The following is a 24,733-nucleotide window of genomic DNA, read 5'->3' as shown; positions in this document are numbered from 1 at the left end:
GCTGTGAAGGGTCTGGGATTCTACCTTACTTTCCAGCTAACAAGTAAGCCTGCCACAGTTTCATGGGTGCTGGCAGAAGACACAGGCCTTCTCAGTCAGAGACAAAGAATTCTATTACTTACCACGATAGCAATAGCCAGAATATCAGCATTTTCCTTTGCCTCTTCCCCAGTCTCCAATTTGTTCAGGGTGACATAAAGAGGGGACAAGTGACATCAGCACACACAATGCATTGTGTCACCCAAGAGGAACATTAAACTTGAGAGAAAGATATTGTTTCTGTTTTCCATGTCTGTTCACTATGTAAACCTTCTTGAAATGATAGCCCAGAACAAAGGCAGTCAGTGCTTCTGCTTACAAGATATACATAAGCGTGAGACCCATGAAGAATTGACTTCCAAGAGGTCTTTTTAACTATAATGTAGCTCTCAAAATGTTTTGTACCTAGGAAGTTATAAGTTTGTTGACTTAATTTTGTTTTGCCATGCAGCATATATCAAGAGATGAATTTGTGAAAGAAATATTTATTTTCTGTAAAACCTTCTGATTAGACCAAATGCTTCCCTTTTTATAACAGTAATGATTTTGTCGAGTTAAACTTTAACTTCTCTGTGATCATTGCCAAAAGAAAACTAGGTTATCTTTTGTAATGCATAAAAAATAATGTATGTGTGTAATAAGTAGATGTGCTACTTTAAGAGATTATCAACTGAAATAAGTAATACAAAATCAAACAAGTTAATTTTTAATTAATAAACTGGAGTGCTTAACATGAAGCTCCTCTCCACTAAATCCATTCCTATCATTTAAAAAATGAATTTTATATTAATGTAAAAATACCGAGGGTAATAACCTGAAAGTAGTTGAGCTGGAGGAGTGAAGAGAAACCATCAACACCCTTGTTCAGACTCCCATAATTCACTTTGTGTTAACCACCTCCCCACTGAGGGAACCTATAATCCGTACAGCACTTATTTTCTTTCCCCTTTATTTATTTATTTTCCCTACAGACATTTATTACTTTAATGATACTTAGGTGCTGTAGAATAAATGCCTCTGTTTCAGACATATAGAAAATCCAATAATCTATCACTTTGATAAACCATTCCATTAGTAGGGAATAACTACAAATATTCTATATGCAAGTACTTTATATCATTCTGGAAATACACTCAAGAGGCAATGCTTTAAGCCTACACATTAAGGCTACCTTGGTTATTTAAATGTGTATAAGCAACAAGGGCATTTTTGCAAAAGGTAGTATAAATTAAACAGTATCTCCATCTTAGGAAAAGAAAAGCTATTCCAAGCCAACTACACATCCAAAATGGTATCTTACAACTTATTGCTATTATTCTAATGCAGGACAGATTATTGCTCACAACCGCACATTTCAGAACACCAAGAAATTTTCATATTTTTGTTACCTTTTAAGCAAGGTGACATCAGAATAAAAAGTTTTAAAATTAAACTTTTCTTTTCTGTTAAAAAGTGAAATTTATTACAATACAGTAAGTGCAAGTGTTATTAAAAATGCTTGTTAAAATTATAAAGTGTCTATATAATTTTTCTAATATACATATTGGAAATAACAACTTTAACAGTTCTATACATACATAGTACATTGAAAACATAAAATCATGCACAAGGCTAAAATATCACTTTGCACATTATCCTTTTAGGTATTACTCTTGTCTTCTGATCCCAGCATCATTACAGAATATGAAGGAGTTACAAACTTCAAGGTTTCAGTGTTTTCAATGTATGTCAGTTATCACACATTAACAATGCTTTAAAATCATTGCTTATATTCTACACGTGGTTCTAGTTCCCATATTTCCCTTTCTCGATAGGTCTTGGACAAAAAGTTGATCTAGAAAACCTATGATTACAGGACCCAGCATGAAATGAATTCTCAATGACTCATTTAAAAGTGGCATAAAGTGTTTTATATATATATATATATATATATATATATATTTTAAAAGTCCTACAGGGCATGAAGGACAATAAGTATATCGCATGTAAATAAGATTAAGCAGCTCACCCTCTGCTTGCTTACTTGGCTCCACGTCTCTATAGGAAGGAGAAGCCGAGCCATGAAGAAGTTAGGGCAAATGGGAACTGCTGGGAGTGTGTGTGTTTGGGGGGCTGGAGGGGCTGGTGAGGGTGTGTGGGGAGAAGCATAGGGAAGGAGCTGGGGAGAAATGTCAGAGGATGAAGGGAAATTAAACAGCATTACTTATCCATTCTTCCCCATCCTGCTAAAGCAGGGGCCAGTTCCAGCCCAGCCTCCCTCCCCTGCCTCCCAGTGGGGGATCTGTCCCCCCAGCACTGTGAAGGCAGCCACTGCCTTTCAGACAATGTGAAGCCATAGCTGTTCCCTACTGAGAACACTTCACAAATTTGAGGAACAGGCTATAAATTATAGGTTTGGACATTTCACAAATACCAAGGATAGTCTGAAGTAGGCCTCAACATATGAGGGGCAGGGGAAACAGTTTTTACAAGCAGCTAATGCCCAGAGAGGCTAAGGGGTTCAGCCAAGGGGAAGGCAATGCTTCTTCCTTCATGACAGCGCTTCTCAGACTTAATGTGCCTGCGATTCACTTGGGGTCTCATCAAAATGTATTAGGTTGAGGATGGGGCCCCAGACTCTGCATTTGTAATAAGCTCCTATGCACCACGCTTCGAGATGCTAATGATCTTGGTCTATGCACCACACTTGGAGAAGCAAGAGTCTGCAACATAAAGAGGGAGCCGCCTCTGTCTCTCTGGGCCACAGGTATTTCTTGGAAGTCCTGAGCAGAGCTGAGACAGCCCCAGTGCAATGTGCCCACTCTAGCACGTCCCCGGGGAAAAGGTGGAGATGCAGCACACTGAGTGAGCAACTGTCTACAAGACTGAGTTAACATGTTTTCTGAGAGCACCGTGACTATATGAACAGCTAAACAAATAACATAATTCAACTTGAGTAAATGGAGAGATCTACTGGCTGGGAATAAAACTAACCTTTTCCCCATGTAGTCCTCCTTAAAGTGAACATGATTACAAAGGTATAAAAAAACCGCATATGAAATTTCATAGTAAAAGGCCACATGTGCACACATATACATACAGTATGAATTCTAAGAAATTAAATGCATTTTTTCAGAATAAAGCACGTGCTACCACTGCTCCCAGCTAAAATCATCTCCTCTTCCAAATACAAGGAAAAAAACCTTGAATTGTAAGGAAAATCACTGCATTGCCTGCCAGCACCAGGCCACAGGCTCCCCATTTGATCACAGCCACACGAGCAAGAATAACAGGAAATCCAAAGGCAGAAACAACAATTCCGGTAGTGAAAAAATAAGCCAGTTCCCAACAGGCACTACTTGCTGCATAGGCGTCATACGTTGCTCGTTTGGCAATGAAATAGGGGATGGGAGAGATGACGTGTAATATCAGGACAAACAAGGGTCAGTAAACACCGTAATCCTCTAAGGCACATCCCAGCATAAGAAAAGTCAGCCCAAGAGCCCCAGTGAAGGATAATGCCACAAGAGTTTTAACGCCCGCCCTGTCTCCTAGGTGGGGCCGCGGCTGCTTCCGGCTTCTTGCCATGGCCCCGCCCTTCTTTCCCCTTTAACTGAACTATTGTCCAACCTTGATTCCTCTCTCCCATACTTAGGTAATTTTTTGGTTACCTAAATGCAGACAGTCACTAATATCTCTTCTTATTTGTTTCATGTGGTTTAGTACATTGCCCTTAGTAATACTGTGCTACCTGTCTCGAGAATTCAACATATTACCTTTCTTTCAATAATTCTTTCATTCATAGTAATCTTTGAAAATCTTTATTCCACCAACTTTAAATATACTTTTGTTCTATGAGTTCTAACTGATATTTACCCATCTTATTCACTGTACATAAAATCAGTATATTTTTAAAAATTTCTATGTATCTATCAGACAGATCATTTTCTTTCTCTTCTTCTCCCTCTCCTCCTCCTCCTCCTCCTCCTCTTTCTCCTTCTTCTTATTCTTTTGTTTTAAATTTTTATTATTATTGAAGAAGAAAAGAGATAAATGAAGAAAAGAGAGAGGGGGTTTATCATGTCTTGTATTTATTGAACAAGTTTGGGCTTTTTTGATCCATATATGCTTCTCTAAATGCTTACATATCACATATTTAAATATGTGTCTAGGATTTTTATGAAGCTTAATAGTGGTTTCATTAGAACAAAGTTTTCTGCATTTATTGGTTTTCTTATTTTGAAAATGAAAATATTTCTATATAGTTCTGAGTTTACTGTTATATCTCAAATGTTTCATTCTGCTTTAGAATTCAGTTAAAGACTTCTGATTTTAGCTTTAGACAAACATATTCTTCCTAGTGTCTTGTAGGAAGTATTTTCTCTCTTCCCTGGAGCTAGTGTTTGATGTCACAGAGCATGCCCCTGACAAACAAGGCCTGTTCTTTGACCTGACCTCTATGGTCAGAATTGCCCTTCTTCCATCCTTCTGTTTTCCAAAGGGTTAAATTTTAGTTTCCAGACTAAGACTTAATATATTCTAGAATTACATTCACAAGTTAAAATAGGAAAGATTTATTCAGTTATTGTCTAGAAAAATGTAAAAATGTGAGTATTCATTCATTTGCTTATATTACCCCTCACCCTGGACATTAGCAATGACATCTCCATCAAAAACAAAATAAATTCATTCAAGCAGGAAAAAAAAAAATCTTCACTTGAGTCATTTAAGTGAAGGTTTAAACGTTTCTTGTATCAATGAGATAATATTTCAATTCTCCATTTAACTTACAGAGGCAAAGGGGAAAAAAAGATGGGTGAGGATTGTGGATGCAATGTCTATTCTTTCTTGGATCTAAATATTGACTCTGCCAAGTGTGGTCTTTTCCAGGAATTAGATAATTAAAAAACTAAAATAAAATTCCACTGAAACGAATCCAACCCAATATTATCTTTAATTCAATGTAAACATACCTTATATAGCCTGATAGTTTCAACTAACACACTATCTTTAATCCTAGTAATTTATATTTTTATAGTTTCTGTATCATGCCTAAAATGTTGCTTACTCTAATTAGCTTATGGTCAGCAGTATCTTTAATTAGAAATATTGGTAATCTGTCCCCCGCAGCATTTCATTTAGTGTGTTTCATTTTAGTGGTTCCAGGATGATTATCCTAATGAACAGAGTGATAAAAAGTACCATTAAGCAGAAATGAAATAGAATACCCATCAGGGCAAAAAGGGTTGTGGGTTTGTGTGTTAGTAAAAGAATGATCTGTACTTAGAATACAGTATTAAAACTGTCAATAAGTTGGCATTGAGTGTACCTTTGAAATTCTATCAGTAGCAAATATCTGATATTGTGATTTATTTCTAACAATTAGAGGTAGAGTGTAGGATGAAGGACACAGAGTTAAACTAAAAAATGGCCAATTCATTGAAAAACAGTACAAATAGCACCAATAATATTGTTGAAACTAACTAAAGTTGATATGAGTAATGTAAAAATTTATGTGAGAAAATCACCAATAGACTTGTGTGTCTATCATGAAATTCATTGTTAGGGATGGTGGGAGAAATCAGTCTTACGTTTATGCCTGCTATTCTTGCCAAGTGCATATATTAAAGTGAACGGTGTTTATTTGACATATTTATATTTTATTTAATGATGATGGTGTTTTCCTTAGAGATCTTTATTTTCTGAAACAGTTTTAAGAATTTCTTTTATAATTAAATGCAACAGATTTTTGTATTTCATGGCATTAACAGATGCATACCTATTGGAACTTCAAGTCTAGATTACATAACATCTAGCAATGTCTATGACTAAGTCTTATTTGGCATCAGAAAAACATCTTCCAACTTAGGTAGAAGATACATTTGAGGTTCTGTACATTTTTAGGTATAAAGTCATGCATATTAGAAAAATATATCCAAAGGAAGGTGGCTAGCTACTGTCTCTAATATCAGGTAGATATGTGGAATGTTTGCACAAATAAAATCAACTAGATTCTCAGTTCTCAATGTCTTCATCAAACTCTTGTTGATCAACCCAGATATTGCATTGATTCTTGACTTTTGGGAAATTATGGTTTCCTTTCAAAATTTGCTTAAAATTATACGGAGTCCCTCTAGAAAAATGTACATGCACACAGATAAATTCAGAAGGATGGTGGATCTCCTGGAGCCATTCACAGATCCCCTAGGAATTTCAGGGACCCAAGGTTAAACAGGGCATAAGTATAATATTAAGCATCATTCAGCCTTTCTAACAAGGCTAGATATTCTCAAGTGTAAGTGTTAGTAATAATCTATTCTTTATAAAGTTGTGAGTATTCTGCAGGGTAAATCACACAAAGGGTTTGGCGTAGAAGTTGGCACATAGTAAGAAGACAAAACATTGTAGATCTTTGGAAATAAAATTTAGTGGGATTATATTATTATACTACATTTATTAGTTTTATTAGTCTACATTTATTAGTACTATTAGCTTTCTAAAAACTGGGGAACGTCTGCTTTTTAACACAAGCTATACGTTCAGTATATTGGGCAAATATTCTAGAATTTTAATTTTATTCTTTTATTATCTTTTTCAACTGAAAGTACGGTCTTAGTTTAATTTTTTTTTTTTTGTTTTTTACTCTAAGATAACTAAATTTGAATGAGTTTCACATATTCAAAAGTGAAACAATCCTTGAATGCATAGTGATACTAAAATATAAACCTGTTGGGGACCATCAGAGGTTGTTAGAGAACCAACCAACTTAAGAAATACTTAAGCATTTAACCTAACTTTCCTATAAAACATTGTGCCACAGGAACACTTTTTCTTTGAAGAAGTATTCTAGCTAATACATGAAGAAAGAATGATAGAATTAAAATATTATGATTTTGTAATCCCCCAATGAGATAATGAATCTAGGCACTAAGCAACAGTGGACCTTAATAAGAAAGAGTGGGAGGAGAAGTGGGATAGAGAGAAACAGACATTATGTGCCTCATGATGGAATTCTACATCTGCGAAGTGTACTTGTAAAAACTCTGAATCTAGCCCAATCAGGACTCTGGATTTAACTATCAGGTTACAGGATGCACAGAAGCAAGTATTTTAAATGATACCATGAGGATGGAAGCAGCAAGATCCATACTGTGAAAAGCTCTACAAAACAAATGACCAGATTCTTCAAAAATAAATCATAGGGAGTTAAGAGAGGGAGGGCTACCTATAAGATGAAAGAGACAAATGATCTATCAGCCCAATGCAATGTGTGGGCCTAACTGGACTCCATGATTCTGACTGAATCAAAATAACAGTTAAGAAAAAAACAAATGGTATTAGGGATTATCTTAAATTTTTCATAGTGGCATAATAGTATTGCAGATATAATATAGAAAAAGTCTTTCTATTTAATGATACATACCATGAAATATTTAAACTGAAGTAAAAGAATATGTGGGATTTACTTCAAAATAATCCGGTTAGGTGGGGTGTAGATGAAAAACAGGACACCTCCAAATTGGTGAGTTTTTAAAGCTGGGCGATGGCTGCCTGGAGTTTTATTGTCCTGTTCTTTTTACCTGTTTATACATTGACATTTTCCACAGTAAAATTTTTATAAGAATGAAATATCACAAAGTTTCACACCTGTCATAGGGTCAGTAAAGTTTTCTATGGCATATTGAAGCTACATGTTCATATCTATTAAGATCCATTTACAAGGTATGATATATATATGGAATTGTATTACTTTGTGAATGATTACCAAAGCTGGTTTAGTCACTGTATTTTTTTTAATTCAGAAGATTATGTTAACCTGTTTTATGGAGGAGTTGCTTATGTATCTTTTTTTGCCATTTAATATTATATAAATAATCATAAGGAATTCTCTATTAAAAGAAATTATAGTAAATATGTCTACATAATAGATAATAACCTATATATTTGCATTATAGATATAAACGATCTTATATATTTTATGGCTGAAGTCAGAGATGAATACAGAATATAAATATGTGTATGATTTCAAAAAGGAATCTAGTATTGAGGATTTATTTACATTTTAAGGTAGATAAAGCAAGAATCAAATTTACTAGCAAATTGAGGTAATTTGAGTGACATTTATCAGTAACATCTTTTTTCCTTTTTGTGTTTTCTTTTTCTTATGCTTTTAAATAAAAGTTGATTTGGGGAGGCCTTCATTTATACTAATGTGATCTATTTGTACACATCAGCGTTTTCTCTTAATATACTCAAAAGTAGATTATGAAATAGGAGCTTAGAGCTTGACAGATTCATCAGATTAGTGAATGGTCATTCAGTGACCACAGTCAAAATGTCCTCCTGGTTATGAAGATATGTGACTTGGTGTGACACTAGATTCTGTTCTTGACCATGGTCTGTTCAACATGACCCAGATGAAGCCTGAGAGGCTCATTTTTTTTTCCTTTTACATAATGAGAAAAAGGAACACTGCATTTCCTGCTTATGTTTAATTTCCTATGGAAAATAAACCTGATGATAACAATGATGTTTCATTGTACAAACAAATTGGGAGGGATTATGATTTAGCAGTGGGAGTATGAATAATTCCTATTAATCGGCAATGCATGATTTAAAACTTTATTTTTGTACAAAGTGTAAGGCTGAAGGATGCATCTCCACTCACACTTTTGTTAATGGAAGAACCAAAGAAACAAAACCTAATTTATAATGATGCAGTTAAATTAATCAAGGAAACAAAGCATCTTCCCAGATGGAAGGTACTCTTCAAATTTTCTAATATGACATTCCAGGACGACTGCTCAAATGAATACAAAATCAATGTCTTCAGTAAAATTAGGAGAGTTGAGGACACCAACAAAGGCCTTTTTCCAACTCACATTCAAAACGTAAAATTATCATTATAGTAACTAAAAGAATACAAAGAATAGGAATATTTGCCATTTATAGAAAAAAGAAGAATGCAGTTGGTGATCTCATGGAGAGAATTCCTTCGCCAGAGACAAGCTCTCAGAGAGCATAAATACAGCCACAGTGCACTCAGGCAGGAGAGGAAAAAAATGACTGAACATTGCTCAGCTACTACCAAAATACATAGGTGCTGAGGAGGAAGAAATTTTTTCTCTTCTTTTATAAGTCCTTCTAGCTTGTCTAAGAATTAAATTGATATGAGACAGATTAACAGGAGAAAATCAAACAGTTGATAATAGCATGTATACATGGGAGACGCAGGAAAAGTGAGTAAATCGATAAAATGGCCAAAATCCTCACCTTAAATACCATTTTCAGCTAAAGACAAAAGAAGATGGTGGGGGTAGTGGTTTAGAACTTCAGAGAGGGGAGGAAGGCAATTCACATGGAGACAGAAACACAAATATTTGGCAAACAAATGTTCGCTGGGCCCTGCGTAGACACTGGGACACAGAGTGGACCCTGATCTGTAGGCCCTGCCAAGTTTCCCCCACCACTCCTAGCCCTGATGACTTGCAAATACCTCTGGGGAGAGCTCTATTCCAGGAACAAGCCCTTTATCTAAATTTTCTCAGGCAATTAAGGGGAGGTAACAAGAAAAACTTCCCGAGTCTTCTGTTTCTTAAAAATAATCACCCTAAATTAATCCTTATGCCAAAGAGGTATATTTTGGGGTGACAAATTTTGCTTCCCTACATAAGCAAAGAGTAAGAATATCTGATTCATTAAAAGGGCCTTGAGGCAAGAAGCAGCCAAGACAGTATGAACCACACAGTAAAATTCTGACAGAACCAGAACTATTACCATAGTCATAGTGGTAAAAATTATTGCCAGTTGATTATTGAGAAAGAACTGGAGAGTATTAATTAGTAGAATTCACTGCTTTTATAGTTCACTACATGTAAATAAGCAGAAATGAGAGATTTGCTGCTTAAGCTACACAGCAATAGATAACTAATATATATACAAAGGCAGAGTCATTTTCTGAACTGTCTGTTTATTCCTCATAGAACTTAATACAGGGCCTTGTATGTGGCAACCACGTAATCCCATGCTTACCACAGTACCTGGATCATACTACATACTCAATAAATATTTGTCAGATTAATTGTATGAATAATAACAATAAAAAAATCTACTGAATGCTAACAATGTACCAAGCATCTTTAAATGTTTCACATATATTTACCCTTTTAATCATCACAACAGCCCTGTGAGGTAAGTTCAGTCATCATCCTCATTTTATAAATGAGGAAATTGTGGTCTAGAGAGGTTAAGAAACTTGCCCAAGATGGCATGGCTTCTAAGTGGTAAAGTCTGTAATTGAACCCAGGTAGTCTGACTCCAGAATACACTGCTTTTGGCTACTACATGTTGCTGCTTCTAATGAATCAATGAATATTTGCTCAGTGAAAGAATGCATCACCTGATCATACATATTGACCTGAAATAAATTGACTGCCAGATATTTCTCCAGCAAAAATGGGTTTGTTCAAGATCAACAGAGAATTGCACTTCAGAGTCTGCAACCATGGTGAGCCACGTGCAAGTCCCTTCATGGCAAGGGAAGGAGAACACTTTTATAGGGAGGAAAAGGAAGTTGGGAGGTATAGTTAAAAAAAAAAAAAAAAGAGTCCTGGCTTTCCATTGGCTGAGTCCTTGCCAGGAAAGAAGAGGAGTCTTTCTTCTTCCTGTTGGGCTCTGCTGTCATCATATGGCATGAGAGCTCCCTTTTTCCTGACTCCTGACTCTCTTTAATTGAGGTTGCTGCTGCTGCTGATGATGATGATTTTTTTACATTTCCCCCTTTTGATTGAGAACTTTCTCTGATAGCATCACTCATCAAAAGTCAGGTTTTTTGGTTTCAGCGGCTTTTTGTCCCTTGATGTCAGGGAAGGACTTTTCCTGGGTGTAGTGTCTCATGTTGGAGGGAAAGTAAACGGATTAGAAACCTACTAAGATGATATTCAAGTAATGAGGAGGGGTAGGAGGGAGAACTTTCATGCACTTTTTATCTAAAGTCCTATATGTTATCAACATCATGGACATTGGAGTTCATCTGAAGCGTTATATCATTATCAAAGTTTTGGTGACAAACTTCTAACAGGCCTCGTCTCAATATCTTAGGAAAGCTGTCTTATCAGATGTCATCTGTTTCAATTGCAGGAAATCTTTATTTTCAGGTCACCAGATGAAGTGAAGTTCCAGTCAGGATTTGGTGTTTCTTTAGGTTTATCATGTGAATCCAACAGTCTGTTCTTTGGAGTTTGGCAGTACAAAGGTCGGTTAGCAGTACCCGATATGGGACTGTCCAGCAAGGTTGTAGAGGGTTCTTCTGGAGATAACTTTTCCAGTAGATGAAATTTTCAGGTTGCAAGGTGTGATGCGTAATGTTTTCATCTCACAAGTGCTCGCTGTGAAAAGATCACTTTACCAAAACATAGTTATTTTAAATAGAGCAATTAGGCCTTTGCAGTATTGGAATATATTTCCTCTTATCAGTTGTGGGCCAAAAGAAGCAAGATCCAAATGCATTGGGCATCCTGTGACTGTCTCAAAGGGTGAGAGTTTATGAGTTCCAAAAGTGGTGAATCTTAGATTTAGAAAGACCAATGGCAGTGCTTTTGCCCAAGGTATTTCGAGGGTTTCTACAGATTGAGCTGAGTCTTACTAATGCTGTTAGTACATTCTACTAAATCAGCAAAAGTGTTGTAAACTGACCAAACAGCACAGACTTGTCAAAACACCTGGTCAGTAAAATGGGTTCCTTAATCACTATGAAGTTTGACAGGAGGTCTTTCCAAAAAGATTTTTGCCAAAGAAGAGGCAGTAGACTATTTCATTCGAGTGTGAAAACATACCAGACCATTGCTAAAACATATTTATATCCATAAGACAGAGGAAGTTCTGTGAAATTCATTACCCAGGTCTCTAATGGTCCATTAGGCAGTTTAAAATATTTGGTAGCAGTATCAACAGGCTTCCTGAGGTTGTACTTCAGACAAGTGGGACAAATGAAGTAGGCATTTTTTGTGGCCTTGCTAATGTTTTCCTACTAATATTGATTCATGAATTCTGTTGTCTTGTCAGGAGATCAATGGTTTAATGAATGTAGAGTGGTGAGGAGTGGGAATTTTATAGTCTCCGGTAGGACTAGGTTATTATTTGGTTCAAACCAGAGCTTTCTCTTTTTATCAAACCAACAACTGTCAAATTTCCAATATTGATTTTTCCTTTCCTAAGTCCAATTCTGAGTTTTCTCTAGCCAGTTTTTCTAAGTTATCATTTGGGGAAATATCCCTTTGGACCATGACAGAGGTTTGGCTGCTGTTGGTCCCTTTAACAACAGCATTCCTTGTGGAAATGTCAGCAAGGTGATTTCCCTTAGCTTCTGGTGAGTCAAGTTTAGAATGCCTGGAAATCTTAATAATAGCTAAAGCAGCAGGTAAAGTATTTCATCCAATAATTCCTGAACATAGAAGCCATTTTAAATGTTATTTCTACTGGAAATAAGGAAGCCACATTGCTTCCATGACATCCACAAATCATGAACTACTTCAAAAGCATACCTACTATCAGTATAAATATTAGCAGTTTTGCCCTTGGCTAAAGTACAAGGCCATGTAAGAGCATATAACTCAGCCTGTTGGGCTGCAGTAGCCTTAGGTAAAGGTGCTGCCTCAATAACATAAAAAGGAGTTGTAATAGCATACCCAGCACAATATTTGCCACTGTCAACTTTTAAATAAGAATGATCAGTGAACCATGAGAAGTCAGCATTACCCAAAGAAATTTCCTGTAGATCATCATGAGGAGTCAGGAGGTGATCTGTCAGTGTTAAACAGTCCTGAGGTACTTTGTTCATAATGCAGTGGAGGAGAGTAGTAGGATTAAGGTTACTACAGTGTAAAAGAGTTATATGAGGAGCAGTTAACAGAAGGACTTACTAGGAGGTGAGATGGCTGGCTGATAAATATTGAATGTGATGAGAATTCAGGAGGGCTTCTACCATGTGAGGTATAAAAATGATTGAAGGGGATCACACAATGATTTTCTCAGTGGCCTTAACCAAAAAAAACTGTGGCTGTAATGGCTTTAAGGCAAGAGGGTATCCTCATTCTACAGAGTCCATTTGTTGGCTATAATACCCTATGGGTTGATGTTGGTCCCCATGTTTTTGGGTAGCAGCCCAAGGGCATTCCCTTCCTTTTCATATACAAACAAGAAAAAAGTGAATCTAATAATTAGGATGCCCAGGGGCAGGTGGGTTCTTCACACTTTCTTTTAACGCCTCCTTGGCTATGTCATTTGGTACTTCCCATTGAATTGGGTTGGTTGTTGGTTATTTAGTAAAACATACAGAGGTTTGGACATAAAAGAGAAATTGGAATTCAGTTTTGGCAGTAACCAACTAACCTGAGAAAACCTCACAATCGGTGCTTAGTTTTGGGAAACATAGGACACGATGTCTATCTGGATCTAGATGTAGCCCTTGTTTTGATATCAGGTGCCCTAAATATTAAATCTGGGATTGGGAAAACTGCAATTCTTCTTTGGGGACCTTATGTCCCTTTAAGGCTAAAAGCTTTAGCAAGTGGATTCTGTCTTCCTGTGAGGAGGCTTGAGAAGGAGATCAAAGAAGCAAATCATCCACATATTGCAACAAAGTAGACCCTCTAAGGAATGTCATATCATCCAGATCAGCCTTCAGGATTTATAAGAAATTACAAGGATTCTCAGTAAAACTCTACAGCATTACTGTCCAGGTAAATTGTGTTTCTTCCCAAGTGAAGGCAAAAAGGTATTGGCTACCTTCATCATCTGGAATACAAAAGAATGTGCTGCATAATACAGTTACAGTAAAGAATTTACTTCTGGTGGGAATAGATGTTAGTAACTAGTAATGTATGAGGGTTAGGGACAGCAAGGTGTCAAGGATAACAATGTTTTTTATTGCTCAGAGGTGGTAGACGAACGTTCACTCTCAGGCCTTAGGTTTTCTCACTGGTAAAATGTGTTACAGGTGATAGTACAAAGGATTATGAAGCCTTAAGCCTTGTAATCTTCTACTGTGGGCTTAATGCCGTGAAGGGCTTCTTTACTTATAGGATATTAATTAATTATCAGAAGAGATTTTAAGGGATCTATATGAATCTTGATGGGAGGTACACTGTGAATTTTGCCAACATCATTTGGAGATTTTACCCATAAGGAAGGCGGTAACTGATTCAATAGGGACAAATAATCAGTGTTTTGAGCATCATTTCTAGTTCTGTCAGAGATGGAACAAATAAAAGTTGTCAGAGGATTATTTAATTCATCTGGCTGGTTACATTGATGACTACTGTTAAATTCTAGAATTATTTCCCCCTGTTGGGAGAAAGAAATTCTGGCATGATACTTTTCTAGGAAGTCTGGCCTAATACATGTATGGGGCAGAGGAATGAAGGAGAAAAGGGTGTTTATCTCTCAAAGGGCCTAAACAAAATGCAATAGGTTCAGAGACAGACACCTCTTGAGGTTCATTAGAGATCCCCACTATTTGACCTGCTTTAGTACTCCGAGGCAGGGGCTGTTTTATAGTAGTGGAGTTGAGTATTGAGAGGATAGCTCCAGCGTCAATTAGGACTGGCAGAGATTCATCCCCAATTTGGAGAAATGTTTCTCTAAACTGATTAAGAGGAAGGATTAGGAAGAGTCCCTGTAGTTCCTCAGAGCTCTGTCATTAAGAATTGGGAGAACATTGGAAAGGCTCGTTAGAAGGCCGAAGGCACATAGTGCTTGAATTTGTAATAATCATATCTCCAAAGTCCTGTTTATTTGTAATAATAACAGAAACTAGGAGGATTTTGGTTTTGTTTAGGTGCCTTTGTTTGTTACAGTTGATGTTTAAGAATTCTGGTGGTCTTCCTTGAGGGTGACTTGTCTAGAGTATAAGAAAGCTGGTTTACCAGATTAACTAAATCTGGAGTGGACATAGTTTCCCATTCCATTCTGGCCCTTTTTACTTGAAGAGAAAGATCTCAGTTCAGCCTATTAATAAGCATAGAGTTAAAAGCTACACTGCTGTGATCTACACCTGAAGGAGGTTCAGAATTTTATTTAATTTATTTATTTATATTTTGATTCAACACATATTTATTGAGTGCCTAAATGCACCAGGCATGAATATTTACTGGGCACCTACCATGTACCAAGGTCTGCCTAGGCCCTGGGAATGAAGTGTTGAGCAAACAGACAGAGGCCCAGCTGTCCTGGGGGTGATTCCAGGAATGGGAGTTAGAACAAAAATGCATAAATAAATAACTGAACAGCTTCAATTTAAACAGTGATAAGTGCAGTGAGGAAAACACAACAAGTGATGGCAGTGGTGTCTTCTGACAGCCCCTGTTGGGGTCCTCTGCCTTCAGGAACTTCCCTCCCCTGCCCCTTCTGGTCTGGGGGTGGTCACAGCCCCCTCTGTTGCCAGGCCCCAGGTGCTGCACTACCCACCCCTAGTGGCATCCAGAATTTTATCTTAAAATCTTAAATTGATTGTTATAGTCATAAACAGATTAATAAGATTTTGGTGTGCAAGCGTGAATTTTGTTCCAGTCAACAGGCTTTGGAAAAGCCCTAGGACTTGCTCAATGAAGCCACCTAGTGCTTACTTGAGCCTGCTTATACAAGAGTTAGCAGTTCATCCCAACAGTTGTAATTCTAGAGACCTTTCAGGATTTTCCCAATTAGTCATATTCATTCAATGCTAGGCCTGGCCTTTACCAATAGGCATACGAACTAGCTGATATAAGTCAGAGAAACCAGTTTGATAATTTTGAATGAATATATTAAATTCCTCAGCAAATTTATGAGGATCTTCAGTTACTTTAGGAAAATCTTTGACAATGGGTGGCAGTTCAGCTTTAGTCCAGGGAAAATAAGAAATTAGGGTTTTAGCCTCTAGATCCTCAGAAGGCTTAATTTTAAAGAGACAGGTTCTGGCAATTTCAAAGGAAAAGGGAGTGGGTAGAGAACAGCGGTGATTTGGTGACAGAATTTGTATTGGGGAATTGAGGATATAGAGGAGGTGTAGAAGGGAAGGAGGAAGGTAGAACCAGAGGTAGAGTCTGGCCATGAGGAGCCGAGAGAGAGAGAGAGGATGGTGCCAAAGGAAGAGCCTGAGACAAAGAAGCGGAGGAAGAGGATCCTGAGGCTTTGGGAGCCATTTTATCTCGCTTTGACTCAGTTAATCTTAAAATGTTTTTTGGATGAGAGGTCATTTTAGATTCCTGATAATGTTGGAGATCCTCAAAATATTGGGTTGGCCAAAAAGTTCATTCAGTTTTAAGTAAAAATAAAAAACATTTTTCATTTTCACCAAGAACTTTATTGAACAACGTATTCATTAACTGAACGAACATTTTGGCCAACCCAATACAAATTGAAATAAGTATTCCACATAATTCGGAAAAACTTTGAGGTGTTATTGTCCAGTTTGATTTCAAGAAAACTGAATTTGGGAATTTCAAAGTTTCCTCATAATGGTCATTGGTATTCTAAATTGCCTTTGGTCAGGTTGGCCCATTTAACTGGAAATGCACATGAGGAAGGATCATAGTCTTTAAACATAAAATCGACCAGGGTCCCTGTAATGGGGGCTCCCTCAAAGTATTTAAATAACTGGGATCTCACTTCCTGGAATTTTTTCTCTAGAGTAAAAGAACAATTTTCAAACAGCTGACAGCTCAAACAACTCAGTTCAAACAGCTTGTAAGCTATACCAGCCAATTCTAAGGAAACAGCTTGGTCTTGGAGGATCCAGGCTGATGGCTTTTCAGGGAGTTTCCAGGGAATACCCTATTCCAGAGGGATACATGGAAGGCTGGAAAATGAGCACAGTTTCAGTGAAGCAGCCCTTGTTTCTGAAGAAATGGGCTGAATGTGTTTTCAGCCAGCTTTCACTGAATCAGTCTTATCTCAAAATCAGACCAAAGTGCCAAATTAGTACTTGCATAGAGAACAAGGACTTAACCAGAAATGCAGAAGCTTAAAATAGACCCCAGGTAAAACCTGGACAGCTTCACCTGCAAAGAGGGCAGGAGCTTGGATCCAGAAAAAAGACATACCTTCAAACTCCAGGATCAGCAAGAAAAGCAGCAAGGACAGTGGGCTCAATTGTGGGTACCACACCTGTTTACACACCAATGCTGGAGCCTTTGGGAGTCCCTTCTGGCCCCTGTATCTGCCACCACAATGTTGAACTGAAATAAATAGACTGCTGGATATTTCTCCAGCAAAGGTGGCTTTAATCTGGAATCAACAGAGAATTGTAGTTTGGGGTCTGCAACCATGGTGAGCCACATGAAAGTCCCCCCATGGCAAGGGAAGAGTCTTTTATAGAGATGAAAAGGAAATTGGCAGGGCTGTAGTAAACAAAGAGTCCAGGGCTTTTCATTGACTGAGTCCTTGCCAGGAATGAAGAAAGTTCTTTCTTCTTCCTGTTGGGCACTGCTACTGTTGCCAGGCATGAAAACTTCTCTTTCTGGTCTCCTGAATCTATTTAATTGAAGTTTCTGTGTAATAATTTTTTATATGTATAACACTTAGACTTACATATATAATGTTAAATTTTAGTGTTCTTTATTTCCCCTTGATAGCCAATACTATTTACGAATACTAAAGTTGTGGTCTCCAAACTACTTTTATGAACACACCATTTGTTTAAAAATATTTGACCAAGTATCCTCAACATATGTATATTTATTTATGTAAATAAATAAAATAGTACATACTATTAAATTAATAATATGCCAGTACTACTATATTAACATATTATGTAAAAACAAAGTCTGTCTATCTATCTACCTACCTACCTACCTACCTAGATCTATTTTTTTTCTACCCAGAGCTCAGTGGATTATCTTGTACAGCCACTGAATTGCATTTACCTTTGGAGACTACTACTTTATAGGATGTAATAACATTTTTTAAAAGAGCTAACATAGAGAACTTTGTTCTCTCACATTTGCCCTCATACACAAAGAAACCAAGATACATCAAGTAATTTAAAATAAGGAAAAGTATTCTCAATTCAGAAGACAAGCCTTATATTCTCATGAGATAAGAATTCTGGAAATATGCATTTCCAGACCCTTCCCCCTTTCTTGCTTTCTCTCCCCAAAGAACACCTATACCTTTTCAAGTAAAATATGTACTCTTTGATGTAATTCTTGAAAGCATGAAAATGAAATTTATTTCCCTAATGATTTTCTCTGTTCTACTTGTCTAACATTGATTTTTTTTCTTCCCTTTTCTGTTTGTAATGCAGCATAAACCAATAGGGTTTCCTATTGTTTCTTTCCTAAAACTGTGCACCTGCACTATCGATCATGCCAAGAGCTAGCACAGCTTTGGGATGAGAACTGATAGCATGCTATGAAAATAGACAAGACAGCTTAAAAGATTGATTCTAAATTATAGAGCTGCTTAGTGATCTGCAACCACCCAAATTCTTCCAGCTTGATAGCTGGTTAGTGAGCACAGGACAAACCACAAGCTTGCCTTCATGACCTAAATGAGGGCAATTTGCACAGTCTGTGGTGTAGTTACTTCAGAAAGGACTACAAATCAAAATCTTTCCAACTAAAGGATTGAAGTAGTTCTGTTTCCAAGTTTCTCCATCTTTAAAATGGGACTAAGGACATCTGTAGTCTTAGATTTGTTCCAATAATAATGTCAAACAAATTAGCATATTTGGAAGCTTTATTAATGGTCAATGAATATGCAAAAACAAAGTATTATCTTAATTATTATGATTATTCTTAGAGTAATACTAGTTTAAATTTTACTGCTATAAATTTTTCTTTTTATCAATTGTTTTAAAAATAAAATTTTCATTTCACAAGAGGTTCGAAAGAATATCACAAAAATGCACACCATTTACTTAGATTCACCAGTTGTTAACATTTTGTCCCATTTATTTAATCATTTTATGCTCAGTCTGTACACTCTCTCAAGCACACTTTCTCTCTAAATTATTTGAGAGTTAATTGTCTTATAATCTGACAGGAAGTTGCCGACTTCAGTCTTTTATCCTACATATTTCATGGTGTTTTTCCTAAGACAAGGACATTCTTTTATACAACTACAGTTTGATGATCAAATCAGTAAATTTTAATATTGATATAATACTATTCTTCAACCCACTGGCCATCCTGACATTTTGACAGTTATCCTAAAAATATCCTATATAGCTGTCTCTCCATTCCAACCACTCTTTTGGAGAGAAGTGTCAGCCTTTTTAAAATGTTGTTTGTTTTTCATGACCTTAACATTTTTTTAGAGCACAAGCTCATTCTTCTATAGACTATCTCTCAATTTGTCTGTCTGTGCTGAGTCTTAATTTACATATCTGCAGGGAAATTCTACCCTAATAAAGGGTAGAATTTTCAAGCTCATTTTGAAGATACCCAAGAATTAGATAGCCAATATGCTCTTTGCTATTTTGAGGTAAAGGAAAAGTAATGCATATCACTTTGGATTTTTTAACAAATCCATTTCACTCTGGTTCTTTTTGAAAGCTGTTAGGATTTTTACAAAAACAAGAAACAAAACACACACACACAAAACAAAACAAAAAAGATAAGCTGGGATACTGACTTAGATCCACTGTGTTTTACACAATATATTAAGAAACAGAGACTAGATTTGTGCACAAGTCTATAAACTGGTAGTTATATTAGCTAATGTTTTCTATGGCCTTATGACCTAGATTGTACTGTACTCATCTTTTTTATCAAGCCCTGAAGAGATGTTCATTCCCACAAAATGCTATACTGTAGATAAGTGCAGCCGGATTTCTCAAGAGCTCTCCTTTAGCAAATTAAAATAGAGTAATGGAAAGAGGGGGCAATACATTAAGGATGTGGTCCTTTAGGGATACCTAGATCCAAACAATGGCCTTGAGTCTCTAGAAGACTGCTCCATTATTGTGAGTTAAAAATTCAAGATGACCACATGCCTGGTATGTATTTTCAGCAAAGATCAAGGAAGAACTTCAAATGCCACTTTCATTTACTGTTGTTAAGTATAAATTACTTAACATGTTATTACTTAAAATGATATCTGTGCAATCTTTGGTTACACAAGATAACAATCACAGCTAAACCCACTTATAAAAAAGACCATTGTTTCCAAATATTATAAGTTGCTACAATAATAACACCTGCCAGTCTCACTGAACTTCTCTGTATTATATTTTATGGGCAATGAAATGGCAGTATGAACCAATCCTTGACCTCTGACTCCTAAAAAATATATGAACTGTTTCTGTTCTAGTTCCTTTGTTACTTTTCATATTACCAAGCATTGGAACAAACAAAGCATGGTGTTCATTTTCACCTGCCAAAACAAGCTAAAATCAATCTTGCTGTTTTCAATAAACAACTCACTGTGGGTAGATGGGTACATTTTATTTGCTGATGAATAGCAATGGAATCTTGCTATTAAATCATAAAATAAAACCCATATATGTGACAAATATCTTTTCTTTCATGACCATCTTCCTAGGTAATCATATATAATATGAAAGATGAATATTTTTTAGAAAGATGAATATGTCTCATGACCTTATGCATACAGGGTAAAACACAGTGATGTTGTAAGTCATGATCTTCATTCAATTTAGTTTATTTTCAGTAAAGTGTTAGAAAATACCCTCAAGTCTGGACCACCATGCAGTGCAGGTTTGATCTATTGGTTAATCAAAGTCACTCTCCTTGGTCATTTATCCAGTCAGCAAAATCTTCTCTATTACCTACACTGTATAAGATATGACCCAATGCACTAAAAAATAAAGATGGATTAAGACATATTAAAGGCTTCAGGGGACTGACAGTTTAATTAGGGAAGATGACATACCAGCAGACCATCAGAACACAGTGTAATAAATGCACAGATTTCTTGCTTTGGGAAAAAGCAATATGAAGTTTCATCTTCTTCATGACCTCCTCCTTCTCCCCAGTCTAGGTTACGGAGCCTTTCTCTCTACTCCCATGTGAATAAGTGTATGGTTCTAACATGGTGTTTACCACACTAAACTAAAGCTTGCACTCTTGCAAGCTGAGTGACTTTGACCAAGAGAGACCACTAAGTCAGTTTCCTCCTTTTTAAATGGGGATATTTTATCCATTCATTATTGATTGAAAAATTTCTATGCTATATACTGTTTTATGTATAATACTATGTTTTCAATATTACCTTACTCAAAGGGTTAATGTGGAGACTAAAGTCATATAAAACATTTAGCCCAGGATCTAGCACAACTCTTAATAAATGTTAGCAGTATAATTATTGTTATTGCATAATTCTGATGACAACTATTTTACTGGTTTTCTATCTTTTGGTAAACATATTCTAAATATGTTTTTCAAATCTATGTAGTCTTTTTCTTTCTTCGAACATGAAATGTTAACATCTTGAGAAGACTCTGTTAAGCTCAGATACATGAAGAGGTCTGTTTGTTTCCAGAGTTTAGTAGTATTTAACTACTGAACCTGTAACCAGCCTCTTTTAGACTAGGGCCTACTCCATCACCTGGTACACAGTAGGAGTTCAATATGTATTTGCCAAATTCATTTGACTTGATTTTATGAAATTCAGCCAGCTATGATATTAATCTGAAGGTTAGTAATCTTCAGTTTAAGGACTACTAAACGATTCATTGAACAATTGGTTTTTCTTCTGATATATGCTTTTCCTTTTGTCACTTGCAGAAATATTCCCTTCTGAAAAGGAAAAAAGCCACTTAGTTCTGGGCCTCCCAAAACTGGGTGAATGGGTTTCACCTTTTACCCCTCAGTCAGAAGTCAGGGAAGACTTTCATTTTGGAAGTAAACTCCCTTGGGCCATAGGCAACCAAGAAAAAAACACCTGAAATACATCTTTTATAATGAATTATTTTATTTTAAAAGTATGCCTTCTGTATACCAGATTATACCTCATAACATCATTTGTAGAACTTTGATTTAAGAGGCATTGCAGTGTCTGATTTCTTATTCTCTTAATCTTAGGTATTGTGATCTTGCTATAAAAATGGCAAGATTTTAATATGACCAATATTTGATAAGTAATGTTCAGTGCTTTAAAAAACCACACACAAAGACATTTACATGTAAATCCCATTTCATCTTTCTGTTTTCAAATGATACAACACTAACATTTTATTACCTTCTTTTCTTCTGGATAAATAATACTTCTCCAGTATGAACTTGGGACTTAACAGTCATTAGACCAGGTAGATTAAAGCAAGCATCACCAAATAGATTTTTTTTCTCCTTGCTCTAAATCCCAAAGCAAATATAGTTATGCTCTAGAGGAGCTAGAATTCCAGGCCTGTGATTACATTTATTGACTGCATTTGAGACCCATCCTACATGTTTTTTAAAAATATTATAATGCCTTGCCACTCAATGGCATGTTCATATCATCATGGCATTAAGAGTGATCACTACTTCATGAAGGAGAAACCTCAATTATCTATTTAGTCCAGTTCAGCATTCTTACTGTACTCAAGCCACCTGACTTGCAACCCTTGCCTTCCTTACCTCCTTGAGCGTTGAAAGGTTTATATGAGCATGTCTGTGCAAAGTAAGAAGGAAGAGAAATCCTGGAGACCTGACGAGCAGTTTTGATGGTTCTGAGGTTAAACATGACATGAAAATACCAGAGTGGACCGACCCCTCAAAATTCAGAAAAGGCTTCCAAGTAGGATCCAAGTTTCATCTGAATTAACTTTATCTTGAATTATTCTTCTAAACTTATTGATCCAAGCACATTGTAAGTATCCAGGACAGTAGGTCTAGTTTAAAATCCTTTTGATACGCTCTGAGATGTAAGTTTTGGGACACAAAGACATAGCTGTTAGTCAGATGATTATTCTATATTATTTATTCATTATCCAAGACAGTGCTGAGCTATATGCATGTTCATTCTAGTTTTAGTCCTCTGTTAGTGAGATGCTTTCATCCTTCCCTCCTCCATTTCTAAATCCTTTTCTCTATTTCTAAGCAGTTATAAATTCTCTCTGTTTTGGAGAGGTGTGTATCGGGGAGTGTGGGGCACAGCTATACCAGAAAGGTTTGCCCACAGCCCAGTGTTTAAGGTCATGATGGGGTCATACCGTCATGGGATGCATGTGTATTTCTGATCTTGCTGATTTCTCCTCGGGACAGAAATGCTGAACAGTAGTGACATCCAGTCATACTTTATTACCTGGTTGAAAGTAGATTCAGTGGGTGGGACAAATCCTTCCTTATTCTCTAATGACAACATGAAACCATTAAGCAAGTATAATTCCTGGATAGAGTGATCCTCATGAGAATTCTGTGACATCACATATTCCATTTGCTGTAACTTGTACACTTTAACTTTCTGGGCAATGTGTACACATACCTTCATGTGACTTACGTAAGCATAAGGGACAGAAGTCACAATTTACTGTTTACAGTCTCACAACCCATGAGAAAGGGGCAATGCATTAACTTTACGGTGAAGGTTAGGGGGCTTTTGTTCTCTGTGGGGGGATTTGACTAAGCGTTTCCCTAAACACTCAGGTTGAAACCCCTCCCGTGTTATTACAACCAGCTGTGTAATGCTAGTCAAGCCAGTTTACCTCTTTAGTCTTGTTTCTGACTCACAAAAGTGTTGAACTGGATGTTCTTGAAGGTATCACCCTCTCAGACAAACAAAACTATAACTTTATGTCTTGTTAAATATTTAAGTGAGAAAGTTTATTCAGTTGGAGTGAGGGGAAGTATGTAACCAACGTTGCTTGTTTAGCAGTGACGTAGCCCGAGCTCTGCCACTGAGGACCACTTCTCTGTGCAGCGGAAGCACATGCCAGTTAGATTTCCTAGTGATGGAACAGGAGAAAGACACTATAATTAGAGACAAAGAAGGGAGTCAAAGGATAGCCCCAGATCTGATCCTCAGCAGGATTGTGAAGTTGAAGTCCTCGACACTTTTATTCTTAATCCTTGATGCTTCTGCTACTTTTATTGTTTCTATCCTTTCCAAGCACTCGTTGCCCCTATTCTCCACCATCCTCCAATATCCCTTCTCAGCTCAAGTGCTCACATGAGGAAAGTGATGAGTAGTTCACAATGTGATGTTTTCAAACTCTATAACCTGCTTTAAGGCTAAGTCACTTTTAAAGAGACAACTAAGAAAATTATAAGCAAAGCCTTTGGGGAAAGTTTTCTTAGGGTACATTTTCAGTAAAGGAACTCCTGGGTGGAAGTATATGACCCTTAAAAGTATTGATACATATTGTCAAATTAGCCTCTAGGAGAGATTATACCCCTGTGGGAGAGCACCTGCTTCCCTGAATCCCAATATCATTTTATTTTAAACATTTCCAAAGATGTTTCACTTTAATATGCATTTCTTTGATGACTAGATAGGTGGACTGTTTAAATTTATTAGCCATTTGTATTTCTTGTTCTATGAATAGACTGTTCATTTCTTTGCCCATTTTCCTGTTGGTGTATCCATCTTTTTTATTTTTTCATCTGGCTCTACATAGTAATGCCCTAGCAGCTAATTCAGCATAAAAAGTGATAAATCTCTGAAGAGAAGGTATTCCAGGCTGTCAATTGATATGTTCCAGATACCAACCATGTTAGAAGCAAAGTTATTTTTATTTGAAAGATAAGAGGGCTGATTTTTCATATTTTCAAACAAATGAAATATTATTCCCTTTCTT

The 24,733-nt window shown here is 36.5% G+C and overlaps 1 protein-coding gene and 1 pseudogene across 5 annotated transcripts in view; one reads left to right on the top strand and one right to left on the bottom strand.

Annotated features, from left to right (window-relative positions):
- The window catches only part of NAALADL2 (N-acetylated alpha-linked acidic dipeptidase like 2), a 1,512,458-nt gene that overhangs the window by 1,013,252 nt on the left and 474,473 nt on the right, over window positions 1-24,733 (top strand). The gene's annotated exons all lie outside the window — the stretch shown is intronic.
- LOC309629767 (leptin receptor gene-related protein pseudogene) overlaps window positions 602-24,733 on the bottom strand; it is a 336,046-nt pseudogene continuing 311,914 nt past the window's right edge. The window contains exon 2 of the transcript XR_014249492.1: window positions 602-9,994. The product of XR_014249492.1 is annotated as a leptin receptor gene-related protein pseudogene (transcript). The remainder of the gene's footprint in view (window positions 9,995-24,733) is intronic.

This window comes from Balaenoptera borealis, assembly GCF_965194805.1.
Source record: "Balaenoptera borealis genome assembly, chromosome: 5".
NCBI lineage: Eukaryota > Metazoa > Chordata > Mammalia > Artiodactyla > Balaenopteridae > Balaenoptera > Balaenoptera borealis.
This window is presented reverse-complemented; position numbering and strand designations above follow the sequence as displayed.